At 43.6% G+C, this 12,560-nt stretch overlaps 1 protein-coding gene and 1 pseudogene across 2 annotated transcripts in view; one reads left to right on the forward strand and one right to left on the reverse strand.

Moving 5' to 3' along the window:
• The window catches only part of LOC127049469 (uncharacterized), a 481,224-nt gene that overhangs the window by 359,847 nt on the left and 108,817 nt on the right, over positions 1 to 12,560 (reverse strand). The window lies entirely within an intron of this gene.
• Positions 1 to 12,560, forward strand: part of LOC127049831 (centromere protein F-like) — a 74,939-nt pseudogene that overhangs the window by 14,328 nt on the left and 48,051 nt on the right.

Below are 12,560 nucleotides of genomic sequence, written 5' to 3' on the forward strand. Positions count from 1 at the left end.
GGGAGAGAATAAAAGAGGGTTTCTAACCAGGACCGGCGCTAGGGTTTTGAGCGCCCTAGGAGGACGGCAATTTCGCCGCCCTGCGCACTGGTCCCGCGGCTCCGGTGGAGCTGCCGCAGGTGGTGCCTGGGAGGGTCCGGTGATCTGGCGCTCCGCGGCTCCGGTGGAGCTGCCGCAGTGGTGCCTGCAGAGGGTCTGGCGCTCCGTGGCTCCGGTGGAGCTGCCGCAGTGGTGCCTGGCGGGCGGTCCACCGGAGCCGCGCGAGCAGCCGACCATCCGCAGGCACCACTGCGCAGCTCCACCGGAGCCGCCGAGCGACGGATCACCGGACCCTCCACAGGCACCACTGTGGCAGCACCACCGGAGCCACGGACCACCTGACCGCCCGCAGGCACCACTCCGGCAGCTCCATGGGAGCTGCCTGTCACCCCCTCCGGCGGTGCCCTGACCCAGGGGACACCCTGGGCTGCCGGCTGCTGCGGAGGCGCCCTGACCCAGGGGACACCCTGGGCTGCCGGCTGCTGCGGAGGCGCCCTGGACCCAGGGGACACCCTGGGCTTGCCGGCTGCTGCGGAGGCGCCCTGACCCAGGGGACACCCTGGGATGCCGGCTGCAGTGGAGGCGCTCTGACCCAGGGGACACCCTGGGATGCCGGCTGCTGTGGAGGCGCTCTGACCCAGGGGACACCCTGGACTGCCGGTTGCTGCCGGCAGCTCAGACTCTCTCTCTGTCCCAGCAGCAGCGGCTGCTCAACCATTTAAAAAAAATGGGGTGCGCTTTTTGGCGCCCCCAAATCTTGGTGCCCTAGGCAACCGCCTAGTCCGCCTAAATGGTTGCACCGGCCCTGTTTCTAACAAATTCTGGGGAGGGAGGCAAGGAGAGAAAAGACTACAGATACTCCATGATTCAGGGGAGAAACCATGTGCAGGAGGGCAGAGGGAGAGAGGAAGAATCCTGAACTAGAGGACTCTGACCTAAGTCCAAAGAATGCTCTAAGAGTGGTGAGGAAATTGAGGCAGGGCATTGTGTATAGGGTTTTATTATTTTTTTGTCCAGATCTGTATACTTATTGTGCTTGCTAACAGAGTGTTTTTTGGGCACCCTTGTAAAGTCTGTGTGCCTGTGTTCAACAATTACGTATCATTGACGAGGTGAACTGTGTACCCAGCGTGCCCACAATGTTGAAGCTCTGGGAAAAGGTTGTGTGTTTAAGTCTGCGGGGTGAGTGCTGGCCTGGGGGCTTAAGAGAGCTAGGTTGTGTGGTCCTATTTCTGGGAAGTGGAACTAGAAGCCTGTTCCCTGGAAGCGTACCAGAGAATCCAAGGGAAAAGGCAGTTACTGCAGCCTATTCAGGCCAAGGAAGCTTAAGAGCACAAATCACAGCAGTCTTGTGAATGTCCAGCAGAGGGAGCCTTATCAGAGCTGTGACTGATTTTAAAACGGGATAATCATTGTAATTGCTTTTCATCCATTTGTCCTTTTTGTGTATAATTATTTTAGTTTTGAGTATTCTGAAATATTAAACCTTGAGTGTATACATAAAATATAAGCTAATTGTCTCTTTCATAGAAGAAAGAATTCAAACAACCAAATATCACTAGAAGTGAAAGTACAGATTCCAATATTTGAAGGTGTGGTATTGTCATCTAGATACATTTTTAGTGCTATATCTTTATTATGCCTAATTTTATATTCCTTGAGTAACCAAAATTGCCATTCAATGTGCATCTGAGGCTCTTAAAAATGTAGGATTGGGCCCTATTTGTTTCTGTAACTAATTCTTTGCTTTTCTAATTCTCTTTTAAACAGGCACAAATCTGAACTTGAGAAAAGTCAGCAAACATTGATTACAGGAGACTTATCGCTTAGTAGTACACCACAGCATCCCCCTGTCCCCCCCAGCTCATCCCTGTTCTGCCTCCACCCCGAGCATGCCATCGCTGCTTCACTTTTCCCGCCTCCCAGGTTGTGCCGCCAGTCAGTTTAGGCACCGCAAGCCTGGGAGGCGGGAGAAGTGAAGCAGCCGCTGCGTGCTCGGGGAGGAGGCGGAGCAGGGGTGAGCTGGGGCGAGTTCTCCTGCGTGCTGGCCCCCTCTCCCTTACTTGCTGCGGGCTGCCCTCCTCGCACTCCCCTACCCCAGCTCCCTCGGCCTAAATGCTTGGCAGTGACTGGGGCGGCCAAAGATCCGGTGGTCGCTGCCGAAGAAAATGCCATCCCTCAAATCCTAGTGCTTTAGGCGACCACCTAGGTCACCTAAATGGTTGCACCGGCCCTGTTCAGGGGAGAGTAAAAATGCAGATACTAATATGGACATAACATACGTACATCCTAACTAATTATGTTCTATAACAAAATATTCAGGTGAAGTTTTCATTCAAAATAATTGAAATTCAGTTTTGCTGGCTGCCAAATCGGGGGCTTGAGGCATTTAGTAGTAAGTGCTCAGAGTTCAAAATGCTTACCAGTGACAACATACCATCACAGAGTTTGCTTGAGTTTAGGATTGTGAAATTCAGAATCTACAGTACAAAACAAAACACACAAATTTCATGGATGCTGAAACAGCCATATGACTTGCATTTGGCTACTTGACTAACTGGAGTTGGAGATCCCCAGTCCTTGTTCTCATTTGAAAGCTGAGATTTTCAGATGCTTTCAGAAGAGGCAAAGCATTCTGGCTATGGTGTTCCTTGAGAAAATGGCTGCTACAGTTATGAAGGAAGTGGAGAGAAGCAAGATTGGAATCTGAGTGATGTGACTTTAGGCTGAGTTTTCAAATGTGTGGTGATTCCCATCAGCAGGAAGTTAGGTGTCCAACTCCCACTGATTTTTTTCTTTTTAAGCTCCTTTGAATCTCAATGCCTGATATTTCAGTCATGCTACAAATGAATGTTAATGCCAGAGGAACAATGGGAAAAAAATTCTTCATTCAGGAGCTATTACAATATACATTTGTTCTCCTGGTATTCGTCCTTCAGTCTAGTGGTTGCATTTTTATTGTGGCACTGAGTTCCAGATCTCTGTTTTTAGTCTCTGAACTATTCAGTTTTGTTGGTTTTAGAAGAACTCCCTTGAGTGTTGTCTTAATATATCACTAGAGATTAATAAGGGCTGTTGCTTTTGTCACCCTTGTCTAATATTAGGCATAAGAAATGGAATAGGAAAGATTATGTATGAAATGAGCCAGATTATTAGCAAATATTCACTGTCAATTTGAAAATTCTAAGTTTGAAGAACTCCAAGAAAAATACAATAAAGAAGTTGAAGAAAGAAAAAAGCTGGAGGCAGATCTGAGAAATATCCAGATTAAAGTATGCGTCTAGAGTATCTCAGCATTAGAATCTCATATAATATGTGAAATGGAGAAAGGTGCAGGTCTTCAAAATTAGCCATATGATTTTTCAGGGAAAGTAGTAAAATTAAATTTGCTCATTGTTCATGCCATTGAGATTAAAGTTTAGATTTAAGAAGAGTAAGCAGTGGGTATGGTTAATTTCTTGACAGCATTTTTTAAAAGTTAGTACTAATTAGAATACACAAAAAGGACTTTTTAAACATATTGTTTTCACATAAATAATCACGTGACCGAGAATTTCTCAATACTTACAGTTATAAAGAGGGCTAGAATTTATGTGGAATGTATATGTTTTTGCATTTAAAATTTGAAAATAACCTCTTATGTTTTCTGTTTTAAAAACAAAACAAACAAAAACCCCTAACCTACTCAAGTTGGGCACAGTTGTTTTACCACCTTAAGAATATTTATACTACTTCAGCATGCTTAAATCTTTTTTTTTAGGAAACGTACTGAAAACCTACAAACAAAATTAATAGAATACATGTACAACCACTTTCCAGTAAATTTAGAAGTTTATTGACACAATAAACTCAATGTAAATATCCAGGAATTTTTCTATTACAGTTTTTCAGTTGGTGCTTCCTTTGTTGCAGTGGCGCCTCCTGCTGGTCATCTTGGGAATTAGCTCTTTCCAGCCTTTGGAGCACTCTCTGCCGGCGGATGTCTCCCCGGCCTCAGGCACCGTGTCCCTCCCAGACCCCAGTGCCCTTTTCCTCGGGGTTCTGCCCCAGCAATACCCCCACTCTCTCTGGGTCTCCCCTCCCAGGGGAGCCCCCAACCCTCTAAAACCACCTTGCTTCAGTGGCTACTGCCAGTCATCTTACCCCTGCTCACTGGGGAAGACTGCAGTCTGTAATGGCCACTCATCATTGGCAAGGGGTTAGGATCAGCTGCCTCTGCCTGTTCCTGGGCTGCCCCTCTGCAGCACCAGTACCTCCATAGGCCTCCATCAAGACCCGCAGCCTGGGGAGTTGCCAAGCTAGAATGCCCCGACTCCTCTTGCCCTTTCCTCCAGCTCTGCTCTGCTTCGGGTACCTTGCTTGCAGACAGCTTGTGTGTGGAATGATTTACATGTAGAATTCTTGCTAGTGGGATCACCACACATTTGGAGATGACTAGAGCCCACAGTCTAAAATGTAGCTATATTTGTCCACAGAACACAAATGAGGATCAGCTCTAATGTACAGTAAGTCTAGAACAAAGTACAAAAATGAATATTATGCATGACAACAGCTAGCTTTACAAAACTGATCTGATTGTGAGGAATGTGCAGGGAAGGTACCTCAATGTTCATTGTTAGGATGCCTCTCTTAAAAAACAAAACAAAAAACTTGATATACTAAATATAATGAATCATAACTCAAACTTCTTGTCATTGAGATGCTGGCCAGCTTAGATATATTTGAACTGCAGATAGTACTCCCCCAACCCTCTTTAGCTGCCCGTGACATTAATCGGCAAAGTATTCCAGTCAGTTGACTGCTGGGGATACAAAAGCAGACTGATGTCAATCATATAGTACTTTGTGCTGATGGATGATCTGTGTCGTGGACTCTCTTATTCAAAATTGCAACTGACAGCTTGACCGATTGCCCTACCTTATTTCCACCATACAGTAGTGAATTAATTCTCTTATGAATTGTCAGCTGTGTAAAGGTAGATATGCTTGCCCCCACTCTTTTAAAATAGAAAATAAATCATTCTCATCCTCAAAGTACTAAGAGTCACAGAGCGATTGCTCGGCATCGGGCATCTTCATCGGTGTTCTCGTGGCAACAAGACACACAGCTGTCCTTCATCCAGCAGTCAAGAAACCCCTTTAAAGAGAGGTTTTACTTTATCCCATTTTCCATGGCAAAAATAGGCAACTCCTAGCCACAGTGGCTTAAGATCAAAGAAGACAGATTTCAACAAGTGCCCTGAAAATTGTGGTAATTCTTCTGTCATCAAGCAGTTAAAAACACAGACCCAAGATATCTTGCAAGTGTAGTTATGACTTTAAATCTATTTTGTAAATAAGAACATCTTATTTTTTTTTAAGATAATTAAAACTCTCTGTGTTTAAGAACTTCATTGAAGACTGCTTCATATATAAAATGGGGGTAAAATACCTACTCAGCGTGTCAGACTTTTTGAGATCTCTGGGTGAAAAACACTATATACATGTTTATTAATTATTGTATTGATTTATAAAGTTTTTCCAGTATGAAAAAATTAACTGAGCTAAGAAACTGACTTGTTTTATTGTGTTTTTTAATTTAAGTCTTTGGAAGATTCTGTAGAGTAATCTGTTCTATCAAAAAGTCATTTTTCACGGAGATCTTTGCCTGGTTAAAGTAAAACCATAGTAGAATGAGCATCTGGAGCTTCTTCAGCTGAGAAATCCCCCACCCAGTGAATAGATGGGTCTCCTTTCTTAGATTTCTAGTTGGGATTTTGTGGTTCCCAACAAGTCAGATGCCAGGCAGAACTAAGGGTCTTCAATTTGACTTAATTCGACAAGGCTTTATTCAATGCACACAAAGGGAGAGCCCCTGGTACAAAAATCATTCAGAGTCCCTCCAGCAAGGAGCCTCTCTCATTGTTATTTTATAGCACATGGCAGTTACATATCAAGTTACTTAACACAAATCTCTAACCAATCATATTTAACCTTTCTGTAAATGCTAATACTTCTTCATTCCACATGTTGAGCTCACTCCCCACCCGCTGGCCTTCTCTAGAATGTTCCTAGGGTGGTGAGCCACAGCATGCTTCCCTATGCACAAGCACCCTGCAAACCACATTTTATCCAAAATGAACACAAGCATACCCTTCAGCCCCCCCGTTTCGTTTTGAGGCTAAGAACAATTCTTAGACCCCCACTAACGCCACTTCTTTGTATTTATTAGGAGCAATAATTGACCTTATCAACACTTAACTGCAATTTTAGTAACAAAATTAAATAATGCACAATGATATCTACAATAGAAATAATAGTAAGAAGTCCCCATACCCATTGCGAGAACACAGCCCAAATCCATCCCCATGGAATCTCTGTTTCCACAATAGCAAACCTTTCTATCCACTGAATCACTGTAATTGCCCAACCACTTCTTTCGTAATATCTTTTAAAAGGCTTAACACAATAGAAAGAACAAGATGTTTAAGCAAGGCTTGCCTGCCAAAGTTAATTACCCAAATCCACACCAAATAGTGGACACCTTCCTCACTGCTATATCATCCATTAAATCAAACATTACATGCACCATTAAGTCAGGTCCCAACATTTAAGATAAGGCTTGTCCTGACTTTAGGTTTCTCATACACAAAACCCATCCTCCCAGGATGGAACATTGGTCCCATGGGAAAGCTATATAGTTATCTCCGGTCCTTATTCTACACAGGTGTCTGTGACATGGGAGTGGGTGGACAGGTCGAGCCTCCAATTCAGAGCCCAACCCACAGGAATTAACACCCCTCCAAGGATGGAATGACCATCCTAGCATGCCCCTGTTATAGATAGGGACCACTCCCCTGCCATCATCCAAGGTGAAGACATTCAGTCTTTGAGAACTGCAGCTCTCACCCAACAGGGCACCTGTGACATGAGCAAGTCTCCTATCAGGGCTGCAACTTTCATGTTGAACACCATGCCAGGAAGATAACACAATTCTTCCATGTGCCTAGACCAATGCTTGCTTATACATTTTAGTAGTTTTTAATAGATGGCTGAGTACAACAGTGAGGACCTGCCCAACTGTGTTGCTGAGTTAAGGTGATATCTAACTTGATTAGACATGAGCCCTACTCTCACCACAATAAACTGTCATCCCTACTACTAACAAATTTTCAACCCAGTCCCTATTATTAGATTTGATAGCTTGAGTAATGGCATTTACAACTGATCCAGTGGCTCCTCCCCAGGTGATTACATCAATAAAACACTGAAAGCCACTGCAGCATTATTAAGATGAGAGCTCTAAAAAACTCTCACGTTTCAGAAACCACTCAAAACAATTAGTAGACCACAAAAATTCCTACATCAATTTTAAACTGGTGAAAACACTTAACAATATTAAGAATGGCTTTCCAGGAGTCCATAGAGTAAACAGGGATTATTGTGCCCCACGTTGAGTCCCACCCTTGTATACTTTTACATGTGACAGGTGCACCCAAACTGGAATTCCAGTGACCCAGTCTGCTGAAGGAGTTGTCAAGAGAATCGTGTGAGGCTCAGTCCAGGCTGGTTCAAAGGTTCATTTTCTATAGGGTTTCACCATCACCAGACTGCACCTCACACGGGTCCTCTTCACTGGCCTTTGGGTCTGGTTCAGTTCAGGGGTCCTATGAGACACACTGAGATAACAATTTGCAATATTCAACAAGCTGGTCACCCATGACATACAGTCCCCCCCCTCCAGTGCACAGATTTCCTGGTGTCCTCATCGCCCACCCTGTCAGCATTTCACAAGGAGATAAGTGATGTGGATTAGTAGGACGGGCTCTCATAGACATGAGAACCACTTGTAGGTTGGTGACCCAGTCTTTCCCTGTAAAATGGGTACCGTGGTCGCTATCAGTGAAGCATGGAATTCCCCATCGGGGAATTATTTCGGCCATCAATATTTTAGCTACATCAGACGCAGTGGCCTTGGCCACTGGGAAAGCTTCTACCTACTTAGTAAAGTGATTCATGATCCCAGAACATATTCTTTCCCTCTGCACCTTGGCAGGGGCCCAATCAAATCTATTTGTAACTGTGTGAAGGGCTGTGTTGGTCTTGGCTGATGTCACATTTTCATCTTTACTGTGGGAGCAAAATTACATCAAGCACACGTTACACACCTCCTCATACACACCTCCGTTACACACCTCCTCATTTGCATTAAGCTTAGGATGCCGCCAGGTGTTCAACATCCGGTGGATCACTCTCCATGTTCCATCATGTCCCAACATGTGATACACTTGTATCATAGTTCCCATCAGCACATTTGGTAACACTAATGTGTTCCCTGGACCTCTCCAAGTGTTATAATCACACAGTTTATCCCCATTACCCATCCATAACCACTTCTCTGCCCTTGGTGCAGTGTGTTGGATGTCCTGTAATTCAAAAGAGTTGGGGTTTTTTGAGAGGCTGTGTTGCACCAATCAATTGGGTCTCTTTACCTTACATGGTTGCTAGTTTAGCTAGTTCATCTGCCCTTCAGTTCCCCTTGCTATGACGGTCTGTCCCTTTTGTATGCGCACTCACTTTTATCACTGCTACTTCAGTAGGTTTCTGCATGGCTGCATGAAGTTTCTTCACTATCCCCCCATTTTGTATTGGGGATCCTGTACTTGTCAGGAATCCCTGATTTACCCACAAGTTAATATAATAATGTACAACCCAAAACGCATCTCTAGAATCAGTATATATATTTACAGCATGACCTTCCGCAACTTCACATGCTGCAACTAACGTCTGTAGTTCTGCTACTTGTGTTGATGCCCCAGGTAAACTGCCAGGCTCCACCAGCTGCCCATCTTGAGTACAAACGGCCCATCCTGTGTGTCGCTTGCCGTCCTTATAGAACCACCATCCACGTATAGGCAAGGGGCACCAGATATTTCAGTTTCTTTTACCAATGGAAGGTCCATGGGCTTTTTCTCAAGGCAACAATAATGAGGGTGTCACTCATCTGGGCTAGGTATGAGGGTGGCAGGATTTAGCGATGATGCTCATTGCAGATGTACCGAAGGCATTAGCAAGCTTATTTCCCATCGAGTCCATCTTGCCACATGGACTGACGAAGATTTCTTTCCTGATAAAACAGCAAGGACAGCATGAGGCATGACAATATTTACATCCTGCGCACCAATAAATGGTGAGGCCTGACTTAGGGCCATAGAAGCTCCTTCCACCACCTGGAAGCATGGTGGCATTGCTTGAGCAACAGCATCTAGTTTAGAAGAATAATATGCTACTGGGCAGTTTGTCCTCATGTTTTTGTGTTAATACTGCTGTCATATGTCCCTCACAGACATGTATGTACAATGTAAAAGGCATTAATGGATTAGGAAGTCCCTGGGCAGTACTTAGCCTCTGTTCCGATGTGGTAAATGCCTTTTCACATTCATGTGTCCATTCAATTGCATCATGTGGTCCACCAGCACCCTTCAGGAGATTATTAAGGGGCTGGACAATCCTTGAATAATTTGGGATTTGAATTTGGCAGAAATTAAATAGCCCCAACACTTTCCTAACTCCCCTGACCATAATTGGTCGTGGGCATGCATTAGTAGCCTCAATGCGGTCAATAGTTAAACGCTTGTACTCCTTGGATATTAGATACCCCAGATAGGATACTTCCTCCTTTGCGATCTGAGCCTTTCTAGCATTACATTTTACCGCACTGTCTGCCAAGTGCTGCAGGATCACTTCTAAGTCTTTCATGTGCATTTGGCAATCTGGTGAGGAGACAAGAAGATTATCAACATACTGTACAACCAAGAAGTTATGTCTGGCAGCTCTGCCAGCACATCAGCTAATGCTCTATGAAACAAAGTAGGTGAGTTATGAAAATCCTGGCTTAGGCGAGTAAAGGTATATTGCTTTCCTTTAACAGTAAATGCAAACCAAAATTGACCGTCAGGATGCACAGGAACAGACCAAAAGCCATAGCTAATTTCCAAGGCAGAAAATACTATGTGATCATTAAAAGCATGTAAGCCTCCCTCTACCATCCACGCCTGTGCCTTTTCCCAGAAGGGTAGGTCTGGGTTATTAAACTGCAAAGACGGCAATTCTTTTAACATGCTCCACAAGTCAGATGGACTCATATGAGTGCGCTCTAGGCGACTAACAGTATCAGGGTCCCCTTCCCCTTGATTAGGATTAGGGACAGTGTGCATTCTCACCGGAGCCATGAAACTAGACTGAAATCCCCATGTTACACATGTATGGTCCAAAGGTGCTGAGGGATAAGATTTCTTTCCCTGCACGTCTGCTTCTTTATACTTTTTTGCTTCTGCTTGCAGTTTTTCTACTTTTGCGTCTAACTCTCCCATGCTTCCTTTTAACATATCACACTTTCTAACCAGCTATTCATAATCAACAATTAAACACATACCAGTCATTTAATCCATCTTTATTCCAGTCATGCAGCCAAAATATCTCCGCAAGAAAACTAATGAACTTTCTGCTACAATAGTTATAAAAGCACTAATTATACACTCTTCATATTGTGGATCACTGTATCCCTTCATCTTTCCCTCTTTTTTTAACCTAAATATCCTCCAATCTCCAAATTTTTAAATACAATTCTGTTTATAGACTAATAACAATTTATTCAAATCAAACACCCCAGACTGAAATGCCCAATCAGCAGATTAATCCTTTTTGCAATTTATTTGATCTGCACAATTACAATGTCCAATTAGGAGAATGTGACCAGATGTCCCAATTTTATAGGGACAGTCCCAATTTTTGGGTCTTTTTCTTATATAGGCTCCTATTACCCTCCCCGCACCCCCCGTCCCGATTTTTCACACTTGCTGTTTGGTCACCCTAAATTAGGAGATCTGGGCCAGCCAACACATTAGCTAGAGGTACTTATGGCTATACCTGCCCCTACACTAACTGTTGGTCCTTACAGCCTCTTTGATTTCCCATTTCACAATTACAATTTCCAAGTAGGCGATCTGGGCCAGCCAACACATTAGCTAGAGGTACTCTGGCTATATCTGCCCGTATACTAACTGTTGGTCCTTATAGCCTCTTTGATGCTGCACTTCAACAACACTTACTCAGAGGAACTTGCAGTTTAACCAGCCCCCACACTAAGTACAATGTCTTAAGACTACAGCAAACACCCTGAATCCCCCAACACCAAGACTTGCTTACTACAAAAGGTATGGGAGTCACCAGTTAGGTCAGAGACACATAACTAAATAAAAAATGAACAAACTTACCCTCTAATTTGATTGTAGGTCGTGGTCCCGAAGGATATTTCTCACCCTGCTCACTGCACCAAGAAACTGTTGGGATTTTGTGGTTCCCAATGAGCCAGATGCCAGGCAGAATCAAGGGTCTTCAATTTGATTCAATTCGACACGGCTTTATTCAATGCACACAAAGGGAGAGCCCCTGGTACAAAAATCATTCAGAGTCCCTCCAGCAAGGAGCCTCTCTCATTGTTATTTTATAGCACATGGCAGTTACATATCAAGTTACATAATACAAACCTCTAACCAATCATATTTAACCTTTCTGTAAATGCTTATACTTCTTCACTCCACATGTTGAGCTCACTCCCCACCCCCTGGCCTTCTCTAGAATGTTCCTAGGGTGGTGAGCCACAGCATGCTTCCCTATGCACAAGCACCCTGCAAACCACATTTTATCCAAAATGAACACAACATACCCTTCAGTACTTTAATCCAATTAAGCCAAAATCATTGGCAAGTGGTCTTCGGAAAAGATAATTTTTAAAATGGTAATGCTGCTCTGCAGGACAGTTGTCTCAATTCAAACATTCACTCTTCGCTTACTCTTAGTTCAAATGGGAAGAGTTTTCATTCAAGGTTTAATTTATATGCACGGTCACATCATAAAGTTAATTGCAAACCTAAGATGAAGTTTCAGCTTTGGAAGCATGAAGCATTTTTTTGGGGGGTGAGGGGAGAAGGGAGGGAATGGGGGGAGGAGAAGGGAGGGGATGGGGGGGGAGAAGGGAGAAGGAAAATTCTCAACTGCTATTGGCTGCCATTTGTTTGTTCGCAGATAGAGTACTAGTGGAATAGGTCCTCATAAAAGAACGATCAGATAATTTATTTTACACGCTAATAATCTGAAATTGATGATTACTGTTCTTCATGTGCAAAATTTCATTGACGTTTGTGGAAAAAAAATACATATTCTGAGCCTTTCCAAACACATACACGTGTATCATGAGAAAAGCAGTTTTGATTTTTAGATACGTGGTTTTAGTGAAAAAAACAGACCCTATATGATATTTACTAAAGGCCCCTTCCACAAAGGGAGACATGCACTGAATAAGTTAAATGAACACTATTTGGTTAAATTTGGCACAAAATATAGGTTTCTAATAGCTTTTCTTCAGAAGCAGCTTTTTCAAAACTTAAGACCAAATAGAAATGTTTCAATAACATTTTAGAAAATTCCAGTGGAGGTAGCTCTTAAAAACAAAGAGCAGTGATTCTCAAACTTTGATATTGG

The sequence above is a fragment of the Gopherus flavomarginatus genome, chromosome 4, assembly GCF_025201925.1.
Source record: "Gopherus flavomarginatus isolate rGopFla2 chromosome 4, rGopFla2.mat.asm, whole genome shotgun sequence".
NCBI classification, from domain to species: Eukaryota; Metazoa; Chordata; order Testudines; family Testudinidae; genus Gopherus; species Gopherus flavomarginatus.